We start from the raw sequence: 19,808 nt of genomic DNA, 5'->3' as shown, positions 1-19,808 counted from the left end.
TCTAGCTGTCCACAAGCTTGCCGTGGATCCTAAAAAGAAGTCGGTCAAGCAGAAAAAGAGGGATCACGGTGAAGAGAGATCTCAGGCGGCAGCGGCTGAGGTCAAAAAATTGTTAGATGTTGGGTTCATCCGGCAATGCTACTACCCGGATTGGGTAGCAAACGTTGTCCTTGTGAAAAAGCCGAAAGGTACTTGGCGGATGTGTGTAGACTACACAGATCTGAACAGAGCATGCCTAAAGGACAGTTACCTGCTTCCAAAGATCGACAATCTGGTCGACTCTACAGCCGGTCATGCTCTGATGAGTTTCATGGATGCCTACTCAGGTTTCCACCAAATACCCCTATGGAAAAAAGATCAAGAGAAGACGGCCTTCGTCACTGATCAGGGGTTATTTTGTTACAAGGTGATGCCGTTTGGGTTAAAGAATGCACCGGCTACATTCCAGCGCATGATAAACACCGTCTTCATCAATCAGATTGGCAGGAATGTAGAAGCGTACATTGATGACATGATAGTCAAATCCAAGCTACAGGCGGATCACCTACTGGACCTCCGAGAAACATTCTCCACACTCAGGCGGCACCGGGTCATGCTTAACTCAAAGAAGTGTGTATTTGGTGTTGAGTCTGGGAAGTTTCTCGGATTTTTGATCGATCAAAGGGGCATAAAGGCTAATCCGGAAAAAGTGCAGGCGGTCATTGGCATGCGGTCTCCCCGCACTGTGAAAGAAGCTCAGAAATTGACCGGTTGCCTGGCGGCGTTGGGAAGATTTCTCAGCCGGTCAGGCGACAAGTGCCTCTATTTCTTCCAGGCCATCCGGAAGAGGTCCAGATTCGAGTGGGGTGAAGAGGCGGAAATGGCATTCCAAAAGCTAAAGCAGCATTTGCATTTGTTGCCAAGGCTAGTGAGCCCCCTGCCCCGGGAGGTCCTCTATATGTATCTAGCCGTCTCTGATCATGCCCTTAGTGCCGTCCTCCTCGCTGAGAGAGACGGTAATCAGCTCCCGGTGTATTTCATCAGCCATGTTCTCAAGAATGCTAAGCTCCGGTATCCCATGATCAAAAAATTTGGGTTGGCCCTGTTCGTCGCAGTCAAACGGTTAAAGCCCTACTTTTTGGCTCACCCGGTGATTGTGTATACAGACCAGCCGCACAAGCGCCCAATGACTACCATCGAGTCATCCGGCAGAATGATCAAGTGGGCTGTTGAAATACAGAGCCTCGAGATAACTTTTGAACCCAAGCGGGCAGTGAAAGGTCAGGCGTTTGCCGACTTCATTGTCGAGATGACTAGGCCGGTGCAACCGGGAAATCCTGATCAGGTTTGGAAGTTATTCGTAGACGGTAGCTCTACATTGAACGGCTGTGGTGCAGGCGTTATATGCCATTCTCCGGAAGGGGATAAGTTTGAATATGCACTACGGTTCCGGTTCCAAGCCTCTAATAATGAGGCGAAGTATGAAGCCCTGCTAGCCGGTATACGCATGTGTAAGGCAGCAGGGGCAACAAAGATTGCCGCCTGCTCGGACTCTCAATTGATTGTTAGCCAGTACAATGGTGACTACGAGGCCACCCATCCGGCTATGATCAAATATCTGCAGGCGGTCAGAGAAGAGGCCGTGTCACTTGATGAATTTCATCTAAGTCAGGTGCCCCGGTCAGAGAATAATCAGGCGGATGCTCTTTCCAAATTGGCGTCATCCGCCTCCTGTGACGCACCTAGAACGGTTTTTTTGGGAAGTCATTGAGAAGAGGAGCATTGATCATGACCCCATAGGTATCCTGGACCGAAGTGCCACCTGGATGGACCCCATCCGGGCTTATTTGGCAGATGGTACCTTACCGGATGACCCTTCTGAAGCAATGGCGCTCAAGAAGCGTGCTCTGAGCTTTGTTATGCATCATGGAGAACTTCTCCGGAAGGGTTATCTACAGCCTTATCTAAAGTGTGCAACCCCTGAAAGGGGAAGAGAGGTTCTAGAGGATCTGCACGCGGGTTTTTTTGCTTCACACATAGGCGGCAGGTCCTTGGCAAGAAGAACCAGACGACAGGGTTACTTTTGGCCTACTCTCGAGGCAGACGCCATGGATTTGGTGAAACGGTGTGATAAATGCCAAAAGTTCGCCCGGCTGATACATCGACCGACAACTGACTTGACAGCCATCCATAGTCCGGTTCCTTTCGCAAAATGGGGCATGGACATTTTGGGCCCTTATACGCCTGCATCAGGCGGTCGCCGGTATATCTTGGTGGCAGTAGATTACTTCACCAAATGGGTTGAAGCAGAGGCGGTCAAGGGCATAAAAACAAAGGACGTGATCTCTTTTATTTGGAGAAATGTAATCACCCGGTTTGGGGTTCCAATGTCTATGGTCTTTGATAAATAACCTCAATTCGAAACGCTTGTCCTCAAGAGCTGGTTGGGAGACCAAGGAATCTCCCATTGTTTTGCATCCGTTGGCCGTCCCCAGGCAAACGGACAGGTCGAGGCCTTCAATAAACTGATCTCAGACGGTATAAAGAAGAAGGTGGAAAGAGCCGGTGGACTATGGGCAGAGGAACTACCTCATGTCCTTTGTGCCATCAGGACCGCTGAAAAAGGGGCAACCGGTGAAACCCCATTTCTCATGACATACGGCACTGAGGCGGTGCTCCCCATTGAACTTTATGAGCTAACACTTTGCATCATGCTATATGACGAGGCGGCCAACTGGGAAGCCATGCGGTTTGCACTGGATGCTCTCCCAGAGCGAAGGGGCAACGCAGCTTTGCGTCATGAGATTTACCGCCTGAGAATGACAAGAGCCTACAACAAGCGGGTTCACAAACGACCCGTGAAAGTAGGAGATTTTGTGCTTCGCAAAATGGAAGCAATCGGTAGGGCCAATGAACTAGGCAAACTGACTCCAAATTGGGAGGGACCCTACCGGATATTTGAAGAAGTACGAGACGGCACCTACCGCCTGGAAGCCCCAGACGGTAGAAAGCTGCCTAGAACCTGGAATGTAGATAATCTCAAAAAGTACTACTTCTAGAAATTGTATAGTTTCTATATACTTCTGTACAATTAATGAGAAAGATTTACTACAAATAGTGTTTACATGCGCCCTGTCTTGTGCCCAACACAAGCGGGCCCGGAAATTTAATGAATCAGCCGGTGACACCCATTTGGGTGAATTCATCGAAGAGAACATCTCCCATTCGGGTGGAAAATTGTTCTAGTGATCAAAAACCAGGCGGTCCTAGCCGCCTGAATGATCCATGGCACCAAAGAATTGTGGGTTAGCATTCCCAAACATGCAACCGGCCCCCTCTTTGGATCGAGTACCATTCAAGGCTGATCTCAAAACAGACAGCCGGTACCTAATGTCCCGCCTAATCGACTAAGAGAAGGCAAGCCTCAAATTTGGGATAGGCCAGTAATTTATGAAGGGTGCTCTTGCAAAAGCCCAACCGGCGAATTGACACCCTAAATCTTTTGAAAAGGCCTTTCCCAAAATCCCAGCCGGCAAATCGGTAAAAACGGTTGACACTTAGCACTCTGCTAAAACCTTAGCATTTGCGCTATAGCATATGGATAGCCGCCTGGCACCACTTCGTCTATACCAGTCTCCTATCCAGGGGCAATTACCTACCCTAACCCCACCAAGTCATGCGGAAACACATTCATTCAAAAAGCATGCGGAAAAACATTCATAGTTTACACAAGGCAAAAAATAGAGTTTCTTGCGAAGACTAAGACAGAAATGGTACCGCCTGGGTTCTCTTGTCTATCCTCGCAAATTTCTGAGCCTACCTTCACAAATTTCTTTGCCTAGCTTGGGAAGACTCAGACGGTAATGGTACCGCCTGGGTTCTCTTGCCTACCCTCGCAAATTTCATTGCCTAGCTTGCGAAGACACAGACGGCGGTGATGCCGGCTGGGTTTTCTTGGCTATCGTAAAATTATCAAAGCAAGAAAGATGCGACATTCAAAACATTCAAAACAACAAAAAGGTAAAAAATCAAATTCATTCAAAACCGGACCAACCGGTTGAAATATAGCAGAAATAACCGGCATAGCCGGTGAAAATGTTAAAACTGTTTACAAAAAGATAAACCAGCACAGCCGGTGAAAATATCAGTGCTCAAAATAAAAAACAATAGCAGAGTAATCCGACCCTTCCGGCGCTATTACAAGATAATGCACGGCGCGCAGGCCGGGAGGTCGTTGCTACTCTACATTCACTGTTACCCGGTCGCCCTGAGCCTGGCTCCCTTCCGGATGAGTTGGGTAGGTGTTGGGAACGGAGCCGGGATCCTCATCCTCGACTGTCGTCTCCAAAGTAGCCGCTTCCGCCTGCATTCGCTGGAATTCGGCTTCCACCCATTGCTCATACGGTCCCGGCCCCGGCTGGCCCTCCTCTTCAGCCAGAATGGCCAGGTCTGCATACTTGTAGGCGAGCTCCCAGACGTTGTAGTCTGCACCCGGGTGGATGATGGAGAACGCCCTCTTCATTCTGTTTTGGCAGTCTTGCTCATTCTCCTCGATGAGCCGGCTCTGATCAGCCTCTAGGGTGGACTGGAAATTGCGCTGAGCTTCGGCAGCCTCCTTGACCAGGCGATCATTCTCTAATTGCAGTCGTTTGCTGCTCTTCTCCGCCTGGTCGAGCCACTTGAGGGGCTCTTCATGCTTTTTCAGCTCCTCCTCAGCGTTATCCAGGGCCGCCTGGAGGTTGTCCATTTTGAGCTTTTGCTCTGAGAGGGCCCGTGTGAGGGACTTGACCTGATCCGCCTGTTACATGATTATAACTTTAGTTTCTAAGTCATGCACAATCATGGAATAGTGAGCAACGCTATGTGCGTCATCCGCAGAACGTTTGGCTCTTCTTACCTCCTGTTTGCGGATGTAGGCCTTCTTAAGCCCCTCCACGCGGAGCAGTGCCTGCAACAACAACACAACCGGTATTAGTTGAAAGACCGGATGGGTTTATTACAAATTATATGCCGGGTGGGTACTCAGTGACTTACATTGGCCAGGTCGACCATAACCCGGTCGACATTGAAGGTATTGATTCCAAGAATCGCCTCCTTCTCGTCCCGGGGGACGGCTTTCAGCATGGCCCGGGCGTATTGCGCAGCGTCCGGCCAGCGTGGTGAGTTATCTGCACCAGAAACAGACGGTGAGAATGCTGCGTACGCTCCACCAACGGACAGCCGGCTGATCGGAGAATCTCCCGGCTGCGAAGAGGAGTACGATTTTACCCGCATGGGTAAGTCGAGCAATGTGAGGTTGAAAGGGTTTGTACCTTTTTGGGAAGTCTTTTGGCTTCCAAAAGCAGATGGACCGGTTGCGGTCCTTATTGGGGTGGCCTCTAAGGCCTTCTTAGTGTTAGACCCACCTGGGGTCTTTATTGATTTACCGCCGATAGTAGCCCGGTCGGTAGAAGAAGTTCTCGGCACCTTGAGTGCCGGTTCTTCAACAGACGGCCTTTGCCGGATCTGTTTTTGCAAGGAACGGGGAATAACACCCCCATCCGGAAACAAGACCACAAGCGGTTAAATTACTAGCTAAAATTGAAACAAAGCCAACACATAGAGAAGGTCAGGCGGGCTAACCTTTTTAGCCGCCTGAGCGGCAAGTTTCTTTTCCAGATTCTCCTTTCGGATATCTGAAGCCTTTCTTGCGGGTGTCTTGGCGGAGGGCAGCATCTTCTTAGCTTCTTCTGCAAAACGAAAGTACATCCGGTCAGAAATATGAATCTTACATTGCAATCAAGAGAAAAAGGTCAGCCGACAACAAATTAACCGGCTAGGGTTTGTAACCTTTGCTCTTCCACATTCTACTAAGCCCACAGGCGGACAAGAAACACTCGTCCTTGAAAAATTCATGTTTAGGCACCCAGTTCTTGGGTACCCTTATTATCTCTCCGGATGTGAGAGAGGTAGAGGTCAGTTCGAAAAATCCAGAGTCCAGAATGGCCACCCTGTCGCTATCAGGGACAGGGGGCAGCCGACACTTTTGCCCCAAAAGCTCTGGCTTTCGGTTGTAGGTCCGGTACTCCTTGTTCTCCTCTTCAGACGGAGCTTTGACCAGGTAGAACCGGTTCTTCCAGTCCGACCACTTGGACGGCTTGTCCAAGGTCATCATATATTTGGGGTGAGTAGTCAAGGTATACCAGGCCCTCCAGCCGCCTGGGCTCCGGCTCAAATAGTGCATATGGGCAAATGCCTCCCATCCGGGGTTGAGATTTTGCATCTCGCAGGCGGCGATGTACCCTAAAATGTTCACCCAAGAATTCGGGGTGAGTTGCCAAATGCCCAGGCCATACCCCCTAAGTATGGCCTTAATTGTGTTGTGAAGGGGGAAGCGGACGCCGGCTAGGAAAGCCGCTTCGTAGCATCCAAACCAGCTGTTAGCGTTGGGCTGGTCATCTTCCCATACAACCGTCCCGAACTCCCCCGGCACGGTCATCTTGTACCCTTCACCAAGCGGCCGCCTGGTAATAAAGTCTATAAGGGAAGACCGCATGAGGGCGCGGTCCTTTAGGGAGACGGCGATCATAAGAGGGTCGTTTCGGCTTTGCCACGAAGGCCTCTCCGCCTCCTCGCTATCTTCTGATACGGTTAAGTAGCTGGAGCTACTGCTTTCGACCCGTCCGTCATCGGAGCCGGCTGGAGAGTTGGGAGCATCATTGGCAGCTCCTGGCTGCTCAGCCTCCTTAGCCGGAGAGGTCTCCTCGTTGTAGGAGCCAAGAATGCTATCGCTTGGGGTGGCGGGGGTACCGCCGGATGGTTCTCTAACCTCCCCGTCTGGGCCTCGAGTTTCAGGCGATAACTCGTTCGAATCCCCGCCTCGGTAATTGGGGTCCATAGTTGTTCCCCTAATTCTGGCCATGGTGTCCTACACAGACACAGAGTCAGTCGATACAGGCGTTGAAAAGGGGAAATTCCAAAGATCAGAGGCGGCAGATCCAGTTCTAGACTCAGCCGTACTAATTGACCGGCTGAGTTCACAACTATGGTCCGGGTATGGGTTTAAAGGGTCCATCTACCTAAGGGACTTATAAACAAAAATGCAAGCAAAAGACGCAAACGGAAATACATGGAAAAACAAGAAAGAGTAGAGACGGTACCTAGAGTAAAGTGTTGAAAACCTCAAGAAATTTCTTGGGGATGCTTGCGAAGACACAGGCGGTTTGAATACCGGCTGGGTTCTGAGGTACCCTCTCAAAAATCTTTTTCTCGCTTGCTACTGCACAGGCGGTTTGAAAGCCGGCTGCTCTTAAAACTATGAAGTCTCCGTGTGCTCTGAATTTCAAGTACCGGATGCTCTGAAATACCGGATGCTCTCAAAATTCAAGAAATTTCACGAAGTTTGTAAATGAGCTCTCGTGTGCTTCCTCCTCTATTTATAGGGGTTGTTTCGGAAGGTGAAGGGGCGCGACCTTTCCCCTTCTGCTTTTCCCTCTTCCTTCAGTTAGAATTTGAAGGGGTTTCAAAAAAAAAAAAAATAAATAAATAAAATATATATATATATATATATTTTCTCCGTCAGCTCTCTTCTCAGGTGCCACGTGGCACCTTGCCACGTCAGCACCTGAGAGGGGCAAATGTTTGGGGTAAAAATACCCCAGCCACGTGGCCCAATGGCTGAGCGACACGTGACACCTTGCCATTGGTCAGCAGGGCTCCAATCCCCTGCTGACACGTGTCCTAAGAACCCTAAATGGGGAACCAATGCTCCCCACTATAAATAGTGGGAGAGTCCTCATTAATGGGGCATTCAATGACATTCAATTCCTCCCAATTGGCATTCAATACAATCATAAATACATCTACACTAAAACCGAGCAATCTTAATTGCGAAATTCCCCCATTACGCGAGAAGTAATCTTACGCTTTACGCACTTTCTTCCTCCCGTACATCACTGACTTGATCGTCGGAGGCGGAGCTCCACCCAACCGGAGTCTTCGTGGTTTTTGCAGGTACAGGCTGTCGAAGGGCATTCTTGGAATTGTAACTCTCCCGCAGGACACATCAAAAAACCCCGAAACATTTGGCGGGAAAAAATTTAATAAGAGAGTGACACATAAACAATGATGATATAAGCGGTTGTTACTTTAGTAATATTTACTAGATTAAGTCCCGTGCAACGCACCATTGATACTAAATTTTATGAAGGTAATAAATTGCAATATTTATTTAACAATAATGGTATGATACACTATTATTTTTTATACTTATGTCAATGTCAAGGCTATTGAAGCATTATACTTTATTTTGGAAAAATAATATTATACGGGTTTTATAATAAAAAAGTAAAATAAAAATCTAGTTTAACACCCATGCTATTATTAATTAAGCGTAAAATATAAAGGATATACTTGTATATACACATATGTTATCAAACTGATTTTGTTAAATAGAAATAAATTTATTGCTAAAAAAATTTATTTAATATTTACTTAATCTTTGTTCATATTTTTAATACACAAGATGAAATATTTTAAAGATATGCCAAAAAAAAAAAAAAAAAAAAATTCTAGTTGATTGTATATGGATAAAATATGATTGTCAAACTAAAAAGAATATATTATTTGTTCTAAATTGTTTTCTTGAAATTTTGCAAACCAAAAAAAAAGGAAAAATATTTTGGTGATAATTTTAGATATATGCTATAATTCTAATTGCGTGAATCTTTTCTTATGATGGTCAAATAGGAAAATTTATTATAATAATGTGGTAAATATAATTTGAAGAAGATTTGACGAATAAATAAAATTAAAAAAAAAAGGTAGTTTTGGAGGGAAAAAACAGCACCAGGAAGTGACATGAGTCATTCTTGGCGTCTGTTTTAGTATTATGTTATTGATTGATTATAGATAGAATTTAAAAAATATTGTATCCCTACCTTTTCAGAATTATCACTCTAGTATTGAGACAAATATATCCTTAAAAAGTTCATTTATATTTTTACCCTTATATTTTTTGCTTTTACATTTTTAATAAGCATGGGGTAGTACAGGAACATGTGTCGTCATTTTTCTGTTTTTATTATTCATTATACTTCGTATTATTTGCTTAAGCTGCCTACCTGCCAATATCAAGACACCATTAACATCTTTCCCACTCTACCTTTATGAGTACAAAAAAATTTATTAAGACACTATTAACATCTTCCCCACTCTACCTCTATGAGTAAATACTATCAAGACAAGCATAATTTGTAATACCCCGTAATTTTCAAACCAATTTATTAATTATTTATTATAATTATTAAGCTTAAGTATGTCTTATTTCGGGTCTTATAAACCCGTTTATGAAAAATGGACAAATAATTTTCTCATGTACTTATAAAATATTTTCTTAAGATATTTGGATTATTAAACTATAAATTTTCCTATAAATATATTACAACTTTCAAGTGAATTTTAAGAAAATTATAATTTCCAAAATTCTAGTTATAAAGTTATTATTTTTAATATGAGCCTTATTTCATAAACATAGTTTTCAGGTGAAGTAAGCCCTTTATCCTAACCCATATGACTACTTACAAGCCTAGTTGATATTTACAACCCAACTCATAAGCCAAAAAAAATAAAAAAAAAATAAACCTCATACTTCAAGTTAACCTTCCCAGCTAACACCTCCCCCAACTATAATTTATGACTACATTCACCCTCACCATCCACATGTAACTCATCTACTCCATCACCATTATCAAACTTGCTCCCAACCATTAGATTTCACCTCCAAAACAACCAATTGCAATTCACAGTTTCAATTTTTAATCTTATTTTAATCCCCATTTTATCCTATAAATAGAGCAAGGATTCTAAACAATTTCCTCACAATCCATTGCAAATTACCCACAAAATTAAACAAATTAAAATACCCCCAAAACCCGCTTTCTTTCCCTTTTCTCTATCCTCCGCACCACCACCACCTGGCCACGCGCCACCAACTGCACCACCTTGGCAACCCCTTCGCTATTTTCCCTTATTTCTTCTCTTTGTTCTTCCATTTTCGAACCCCTGCTTCAATTAGAGACTAAATTGGTCTTTGTTCTCTAATAATTGTTAAAGAGTGAGTTGGGCTTTTCTTCCTAAATATGGCCTAATACATTGTATTGTACTTCATATTTTGTATTTCATACTTATTATTATTATTATTATTATTATTATTATTATTATTATTATTATTATTATTATTATTATTATTATTATTATTATTATTATTGATTAGGGGATTTTCTCCCGCCACGTGGACCAATCAGAGTCCGCCACGTGTCACCTCGTGGGAGGTCCAAAGTGGACCAATTAGGCCACGACACGTGGCAAATTGATAGCTCATCAGGAAAATGGCCTCCTATGGCCCAAATTCCTAGGGAAAGCCCAATCAACCCTAGGTTTACTAAATCTAGTATTGGGCACGTTTTACAACACCCTATAAAAGGGAGATGTTTCCTTTTGAAGAACATCATTCAGAAAGAATTAATTAACATTAACTCATAACCAGAGAAAGTCAGACACCTGACACCTCGAACTGAGCAATTACACATTGCAGATACTCTCTTGGAAACCAAGAGAGACCCTTTACTTTCCGCTCTTTACTCCTCAAACACGTTCTAACTTGATCGTCGGAGGCGGAACTCCCACCCACCGGAGTCTCCGTTGTTTTGCAGGTACAGGTGTTCAGAGGTCAGTCTTGGAATTGTAACTCTCCCGCAGGACATCAAAAAACCCTGAAACAATTATTATTATTATTATTATTATTATTATTATTATTATTATTATTATTATTATTATTATTATTATTATTATTATTATTATTATTATTATTATTATTATTATTATTATTATTATTATTATTATTATTATTATTATTATTATTATTATTATTATTATTATTATATCTCAAAAACAGACAAAGTCATACAACCTACAATAAATTAGTGGGAAGCCGAGATAAAATTTGGGCCCCCACTCCTCTAGTTATACCGAAGCCTACCCTAGTGAAGATATGAGCTGCAGCACGAGCCCCAATGTCTTGTGTCGCCGAAAACCTCTGAACCCGCTTCAGCAACGCAACAACCTCCTTCTCTAATTCCCAAGTGAAGAAAAAGAAAAGGGAATGAAACCATATCCAATCAGCCGACAACTAGCTTCATACTTCACTCGCTTCCGATGAGCCGCATCAGCCACAACCCGTCCAGGAACAAAGTCAGATAGGCCTGTCTGTGTCAAAGGAGAAGACCTTGTTAAGTCCACACATACAACGCGACCACGATCCCATGAATAAAGTAACACATCTGTAGGTCTGAGGGCCCTGTCATTTCCTCCAGACAACCCTATGTCAACCTCCTTTACTTGCTGAAATCCCAAATCTATAGCAAATATCAACAAGGGTATCCCGGACAACATTATGCCAATGTTTAATACCCACAATACCAGCACACGACACCGCGTGATCACCGAAAATATCCCCAGTAAAAACCCGAGAATAAGCAGAGCACGGCGTCGAGATAGAGAACAATGGAACACCCATCCGGTAGCACAACACACATCGGTAGGTCTTTGCGTTCATTGTCTGACCCAACCCAGAAATAGGGATCGCCCGAAGCCAAGAAGAGGTGTGATCTCCCTGCTGCGATTTCCACAATGCGGATTGCCGAGGAGACAAAGAAAAGGCGGATTCTGCAGAAGCGATAACCTTTGTGAAATATATATCTGCCAATATCTTCATGAGTTTAGGGGCAACGACCTCACTAGGATAACTCATAATGTCAGACTCCACCGTTCTATGGAACAAGCTCAACGCATCCTCAAAGGCTCGACCAAGGCCAACGACGTCAACATGCCGTAGAAGCCTTGTCTACACCCAGTAGATTGTAACCGCGAAGCAAGAAAAGCATAATGACGAACATCACCTGCGGAATAAACACCAAGCCCGTCATACGCAAAAGGCAAGGTGGCAAGCCGCCACTGCCAATCGCCAAACCGAGGCCTTGAAGCAATAACAATACGCTCCAAGGAAGATCGAAGAGCCCCATCGAATGTGTGCTGAGCCGTCTCAAAAGTACTAGGAGGACAAGTACGTAATGCAAAGTAGAGTTTAGAAACTCCGGTACAAGCCCTAAGCAACAACAGCTCGCACTGAGGATCATCAAGCTTAGAAACCCTATCCATAAGCGCAATGGTCTTGGTCACCCTTTGATCACAAGCTCACCTCCAAATCCGAAATCAGAACTAGCGGGGCCACCAAGCAACCATGTAAAATCGAGCAATATTAGGTGGAAAAACATCCACAAGCCTACTTCGAGGGTCTTCTAAGGCCAGAAAACTTCAGTTTTTTCCACGTTAAGATGTAACCTAAGACAAGGCCCTTCCTCCATAATCAACTGCAGAACCTTCCCCACCACCAACGTGTCACCAATAACAGTGTCGTCATTCAAATACCAAGCCTGAAGACATACATCAAAAGTGTCTCTGATTTTACACACCAGGGGTTGTAAAACCAAAGCAAAAAGTAGAGGACCAAGGAGATCATCCTGCTGCACCCCTTGAGACGACAATAAGGTGTGGTCCTGTAATACAATCTAGCTGGATTAGAGTAGCAGAATTCAACCCATCGCGAAAGGCCCAAACAACGATGATGAACTTTATGTAACATGGCCGCACGATCAGCTAGATTAAAGGCATTTTGAAAATCCACCAATAACATAGAAAGATCAACATCGGAACCACGATCCTCAATCAACCGATTAACAGCATGAAGAATTGCTTCACCTCCCGAAGAAACCCCAACACCAAATTGGAGACCATCAAAGTAACTTCCTAAAGACTGGCCAACCATAAGAACATCGACCTTCGAAACCAGACGCTGCCAAACAGTACCCACAGCTATAGGACGAATATGACCACCAGGCTTAACAAGTGGTGTAAGAGGAGCACTAGCAATATACTCTCCTAGTTCCATAGGACACTTTCCAGCTAGATTGAGATTAACCACCCTGGTAATAGAGCCAACTAACTCATCTGATATAGTCACAACAGCACCACTCAAGAAATCCATAAGGTGCTGAGCACGTAAACTGTCCCTAGCACAAGATGTGCCACGTGGAAAACTCTTAATCCGATCCAAAACAACAGCAGAAGTAGTAACGAGATGAAGGCCATCAATAGGTATATCATGCAAGGATGGAGCTGGAGAAGTAGGGTGTTTAGATTGTAAATCCGCGAGAGTGGCGTCATTATAAGGAGCAACGCCTGAAGAAGAAAGAACCCGAACTGCAGCATTGTAATGGCCGTCACAAATCTTCCTACGACATTGCTTGATACTACGCTCCTCCAAATCAAGGTCCTCATCACCAACCACTGATAAAGTAGGAGAATCCTCTACCAAAGTATCCCTCACAAGCTGCAAATTACCACCTAGTGCACTCCAAGAACAAATAGCACAGGAAATACTCTCTTCTTGATGCCGACGTTTTATCGAAGACCTAGACTCAGAGCTGCTCTGCGGGCGAAAGGTTTTAAGGGTGCAAAGAGGTAACACCAACAAAGAGACCCAACTAGAAATGTCATCAAGCCTAGAGATTACCTTATCAAGGGCACCTTTGAGAACCCGAGAGAACCCCAAACGACACTTGGGAGGTATAGACTTCACAGTATGAAACCCCTTGGAGAACAAACAATCAAGAAGAGCCACATTAAAAACACAATGTTGATCTTGCACCAAACCACCTATGCGCCCAAGCTGAGCCGGAGAAGAGGGAGCTTGCGGCTTGGAGAAACCATGAAGCACAAAATGAACAATATCATCTCCTTCATCTGGGGGTGACACAATCTCACTCGGACTATGACGACACTTAGTACGATGCGTATGCGTTTTGTAGCAAACCCCACATAACCAAATCCCCATACACCTAAAAGTAACTTCAGCCTCAGTATAAACAACCAATTTAGAAGTAAAAGAATGCCGCGTGATATCCCGCGCACCGATGCAACAATGACGATCACAAAGATGCTTGATCAAAGAACTTCTAGTAAGGTCATTTCCACCCCCATCACCACTAAGACTCACAAAGGGACAATGAACCTCACGACATAGCTTCACCACCACCACAGCCAAAAGCACCAACACCAACAAAAACCTATACAAAACCACCAAGAATTGCACTAGAAATAGAAAAACCTATACAAAACCACCTATATTATTATTATTATTATTATTATTATTATTATTATTATTATTATTATTATTATTATACCTACGTAAGTACTATACTACTGCTAACATACAACAATAACTATATATTACTATTAATAATTTTATTAGTTTATAAGTACTACTACTATTTACCTACGTACTACTCCATACTTACTAATAATTTTATTAGTTTATTAGTACTACTTCTTTTACCTACGTACTACTCCATTATTATTATTATTATTCAAATAGTACTACTACTAATATTATTATTAGTTTATAAAAGCAATTATTAATTTTACAAAAGGGTTAAATTGTTCATGCACAATTAGTTAGAATCGATATTGTGTATCTTTAAGTTTATTGTTGAAGATTTCTTGAATAAGAGTTATTGGTTATTTTAGGAGGAATTTCAAGTTCGTAATTAGGAGTTCCGTACTTGTGTGCAAAGATCAAGGTACGTATTCGTGGCTAGATCTTTAACTATGTTAATTTATATACAAATGTGTTTTATGTTTTGAATGATGAGCTATGTTTGAATGTTGAACAATGATTTATGAATGTTTATAAAATAAATTCTATAAGCATGTTTCAATAAAATGATTGTTTGGGTTTAAATATTTAAACGCTTTATAAGCTTGTTTGTAAACTTACTTTGTTTACCAAACTGTTTAAAAAGGGAATTTTATCATTTTAATCATTCCATACATGGGAATTGGAAGGTTGATTTATCAAACATGTTTATCGGATTTTTCTTGACTCCCACCATGCGGATATAAATGATAAGAATATGAACTTTGTATAATCTAGTCTTTTCTCAAGTCACTATAACAAAAATCACATTTTACAACAGTTTTTTTTATAGCGGTTTTCTTCTTTCGCTATAAATTATGTCATTAATAACATATAATAGCGGTTCTTATATAATCGCTGTTAAAAGCCCACTTTTTACGGCATTTACTAGACAACCGCTATTAAAGGCGAAGCTTTTTTTATAGCGCTCACTAGACAACCGCTGTTAAAAGTAAATAGATTAGGAATTAGCAATTAAGAATCGCCTAACTTTCTACTCCCTCCGTGAATTTTTATTTGCAACTTTTGCCATTTTAGTCTGCTAACCATTATATGCAACTTTCTATTTTTAGTACACAAAAACCCTGAAAATTACAAATTTACCCTTAATTAAAAATTCTGATTTTAATAATTTTACTAGTGGGTGGGCCAACTTTCTCTCTCCAAACACTTTAATCACTTTCATTTACTCCCACTAATGTTTGTCTTAAATATTGCCTCGTAACCCGCAAAACCCTCCAAAGTTGCAAATAAAAATTAACGGATTGAGTATTCACTTTCCTCTTCCCACGCTATTGCAAACCCTTACTACCTTACTCTATTATCTGCATATTACTCAAAAGACACTCATACCCTAATTTTTAGGACCCAAAACCTCTTAATTCCGGCGGAAAATTGCAACTCTCCGGTGAAAAAGATAAGTCTTGTTGGCTGTCCCAATCGTATTTAATTTCGTGGAGGCGACATTTCATGATTCTTCAATTTAAGGTTTGTTTCTCATTAAAAAAACGCTGATTTTTGCTTTCGATTCATGAGTTTATAGAGTAATTGGTGTTGAATTACAATTTGTGTTGTTTTAATTGTTTTTTTTTTTTTTGGATTTTTGGTAGATTTATACTCTTGATTTGTATAAGGGTTTATCAGTTTTTTTTTTTTCTCGAATTATTAATGGGCGGTTTAATAGTCACTGATTAGTAATTTGTAAAATAATTTTTTTTGGATAATTATTAGTCATAATTGTTAATCCCAGGTTGCATTGTAGCATGTTCTTGATGAAGAGGATGATTAGCAAATGAGAGGTTTAGGATGCTACTCTTGGACATTTTTATATGGGTAATTTGTTCAGATTTATCGAATTTGTTTCACTCAAAGTTCATGTAATATGCCACTTTGTGTTTTACTGTAAGTGAGACAGTTGTAATTTTGTATCTATATAATGCCAATTATTGTATAATTCGAAAAAAAAAATTCAATTTCAGGTACTTTTAGAGTTCATAAGCTCCCTCAAGAGCAATTTTATCGGCATGGTTTCGTCATAACTAAAGTATGTGAAGTTTAATTTGGGAATGAAATACACAAGATATTGACGGCTACTGCATTAAACATCATGTTAAATCATTTCTTGATCATCAGGAAAAGCAGGTATAAATTGGTTCTCTCTCAAGCCTTTTGCTTATGGTTTCATGTAATTTGTACTCCGTATAAAATAAGGGGGTGTTTGGTTAACGCAAGAAAATAAGGAGGTAGTAGTAGTAGTAGTATAATTGTTGTTGATGATGATGGTTTGAGGGCTGTTTAATTTGGTCGTTGAAATCATCGGCAAAAAGGAGAGTGGCAAACGGTCCTCACAAAGCCTTTTGTTTTTGCTAACATGTTTTAATGTTGTATATACTTATAGTGGAAATGATACTTTTAATAATGATTCTCGTTTCATTATATCTAATAGGAGATCAATTTCTTTGTTGGTTGCTTTCTTACTGTTATTAGTGGTTGGTATGCTAGGCTATTCTAGGATTTCTGCAGAGTTTAACCTTGGATATCGTAATGAGTTGAACATATCTATAAACCTACTTAACCACCTGGTAGGAAATTGAGATAAACTCAAACATTTTGATGATGACTAGTGCTTTGTCTTGATCAAGTCTTGATTGTACTTTTCCTTTTTTTCAGGGGATTGTATCCTTTTGAGGACTATATTACATATATCAATGCCTCATTTACGCTGAAAGAATTCAAACATTTGTGGAGATAAAATGGTTGTGTGGCAAAACATGGCCGTTATTTGGCTGTTTGCACTGATGATTTTCAAAAGCCTTTGTGTATATAGATATCATCTACGACAACTCGAGGAAGTGGCAACAGTCTCATTTGGTAAAATGAAGAACTTTTCTATTGTTAGATGTAATAATATGCTTATTTGACAAGGTATTGTCTTTTTATTTATTTATTTATTTATTTATTATTATTAGTTATTATAGGTTGCAAAATACAATAGATGTTGTTGCAGCTCAGTTCTTCCTAAAGAATGTACATCATGAGAAGGGAAACGTAGCTTACAAGCTATTCAGAAATCTAGAACTTAATTCTAGACCTAATGTTTTTGGTGAGCTAATGCGAGTTCTTATATCTCCTTCTGAGAGTATTGAAGCCGAAGAGCCAGATATCACATTGCACATGCACATTCTGATAAACAGGTACTATAATGAAGCTAGCTTTTCTTTAGAAACCAATATTTCATACTTCTTAAATGCTTCTAGGCCATGTGGATTCTTACTTGTTATATGTTTTCTCTCTTTTTATTTCATAACTACAATTTAATGAAATAGATTGATTCTCTAGTTATAGCAAGGTTGTTTTCATTATTTGAGATGAATATTATAGATTTATAGAGTATATGTTATAGAGTTTTTGCTATTTGAGTTGAATGTTAAGTATATGCTATAGAGTATATCACTTCAGCTAAAATTTGTTATTTTACTTCAATAAAGATATTCCTTTCTGAAATATATGAGTATATGTTACATACGTAAGGAAAAAGAAAGAAGAAAGAAAGAAAGAAACTCACCACATAGAAAATGCAGGCAAGCCTTTTCAAATAGTTACATACGTAAGGAAAAAGAAAGAAAGAAATAAATTCACTATTGTTTAATATGTAAATGCTAATATCTTAAAAGGATGAATTTCATAGAGCATAGAGCTAGTTTATAGAGTATATGCTTTTTTAGTATATGTTAGTATATGTTTTAGAGTATATGCTATTTGAGTTGAATGTTATTAGAGAGTGACTTGAATGTTATTAGTTTCCTTATGAAAAGTACATCCAAAGCAGCTTTTGCCCCAAGAAGGTTTTTGGCAGCTATATCCTTTTTGATGTCTTCACCAAATGAAAAGGAGAGAAGCCTTGATCCATATTTGTTGTTGCTCGTATCAGAGTGGATGAGTCACTTTCAACTTGGATGTGTCTAAAGCCCATTCTTCTTGCTAAATGAACCCCAAATCTAACTACTAATGCTTCAGCCATCTCTGAGTTTGTGGTATGATGTCTCCTAGTGGCTGCCATAGTTATCTTGCCTTCCCAATCCCTCACAACAACCCCCAAACCCACCTTCACACCTTCATTAGAAGTAGTCTCCAAACCTAATAGAAATTTTGAGCTGATTAAATAGAAATACAATGGGATTACTAGATACCAGCTAAGATATACTGGCTGAAATAGAATCCCATAATTCACATCATTAGGACAAAGAAAACATCTAACAATAGGACAAAGAAAACATCTAACAAATGGTGCCTTATATGCTGCCCATGGTGCTACTTGTTTGCTTCTGTTGCTGCATTTTGTCGATGTACTTGCTGCCACGTAGCAGAGTATGTTGACTGCTGGTAAGCCCCTGTGGCAGTGTGACATGTGCTTGTGTGTTGGTTTTTATGTGTGTGTGTGGTTCGGTTTGTACGCTATCTTGTTAATATACAAACATTTGTCCTAATTGTATATTTAACTAAATACCTCCCAAGTTTAAAATGTGGATATTTATGATTTACTTTATATCTCATCATAGAAAATATTTTTACTTTGTTTTATGTGCATATTGTTATCTTGTACCCTTATATTGTTATTTTTGAAGTACTTTTCAGATTGTCAGTTCTCTATGATCAAACTCAGATTGATGAAGTGAGAACTAAGTGGGTGCGCTATGTAGTCCACTAAGTGTAGGTGGAAGGAATCAACAAATTTTTGTGTTTTTATTTTTATTTTTATTTTTGTCCTTTTTATATATGTATCAGCATCTTTTTCTTATTACATATGTTATCAAAACTTAGTTTTATTATGGTGACTTTGTAAAATTCTTTATTGGATCTTGAATATCAATGAAAAAAAAATTACCATTGTTTTACATACTATTTAATGTACAATTTTTTATATTTTATGAAACACGTATTAGGTTGTATTAGAACAAAATAAATATTATTGGGCAAAATTTGTTCAGGGAAAAATTATTGCCAAAAAAAAGAGAGAAATTAACTTTAATAGCGGTTTTAATATATCACTATTAAAACATTTTTTGAAAATTGCCGCCAATTCTATTTACAGCATACTTTTTATTGCGGTTTTAATATACTGTAATAGCAAAATTGCTCGGAATCGGGGAAAGCACCTTTTATAGCGGTTTTATAAACCGCTTTAAAAGGCTTATTATCCTTTTACAGCAGGGCGATTAATAGCGGATGAAAAACCGCTGTAAAAAGCATTTTCAACCACTATAAAAGGCATATTTTGTCGTAGTGAGTATAGACTATGTAAAGGAGTTACTAGCTTGGGGGGTGTGCACACTTAGGTGGAAAAATAATTTACGAAAATGAGGATTGATCCATCCTATTCGGAACTATCTTTTGAAAGTTGATTTCAAAAAGTTGATTCTTTAACATATTTTCGAAAGTGGGAATTTCTACTTATGAATGATCGAATAAATTATGATTTATGAAAGTTGGATTTTTCGAAAGCATGTTTGATTAACTCAATTGATTTTACATGTCTAGC

The 19,808-nt window shown here is 40.6% G+C and overlaps 1 long non-coding RNA gene across 5 annotated transcripts; it reads left to right on the top strand.

Moving 5' to 3' along the window:
- The first annotated feature begins 15,361 nt into the window (after positions 1-15,361).
- On the top strand, positions 15,362-19,164 carry LOC110684813. 5 transcript variants are annotated; one of them, XR_002503844.1, is made up of 5 exons: positions 15,544-15,757; positions 16,020-16,102; positions 16,249-16,411; positions 16,940-17,463; positions 18,905-19,164. It is a non-coding gene; the product is annotated as an uncharacterized LOC110684813 (long non-coding RNA). The 5 variants fall into 5 exon arrangements; XR_002503846.1 differs by having other exon boundaries at positions 15,545-15,757; positions 16,940-17,140; positions 17,248-19,164; XR_002503847.1 differs by having other exon boundaries at positions 15,545-15,757; positions 16,940-17,140; positions 17,239-19,164.
- Positions 19,165-19,808: the final 644 nt, after the last annotated feature.

The sequence above is a fragment of the Chenopodium quinoa genome, unplaced genomic scaffold, assembly GCF_001683475.1.
Source record: "Chenopodium quinoa cultivar QQ74 unplaced genomic scaffold, ASM168347v1, whole genome shotgun sequence".
NCBI classification, from domain to species: Eukaryota; Viridiplantae; Streptophyta; class Magnoliopsida; order Caryophyllales; family Amaranthaceae; genus Chenopodium; species Chenopodium quinoa.
Note: the sequence above shows the minus strand (reverse complement) of the source record. Positions and strands in the feature narration are given on the sequence as shown.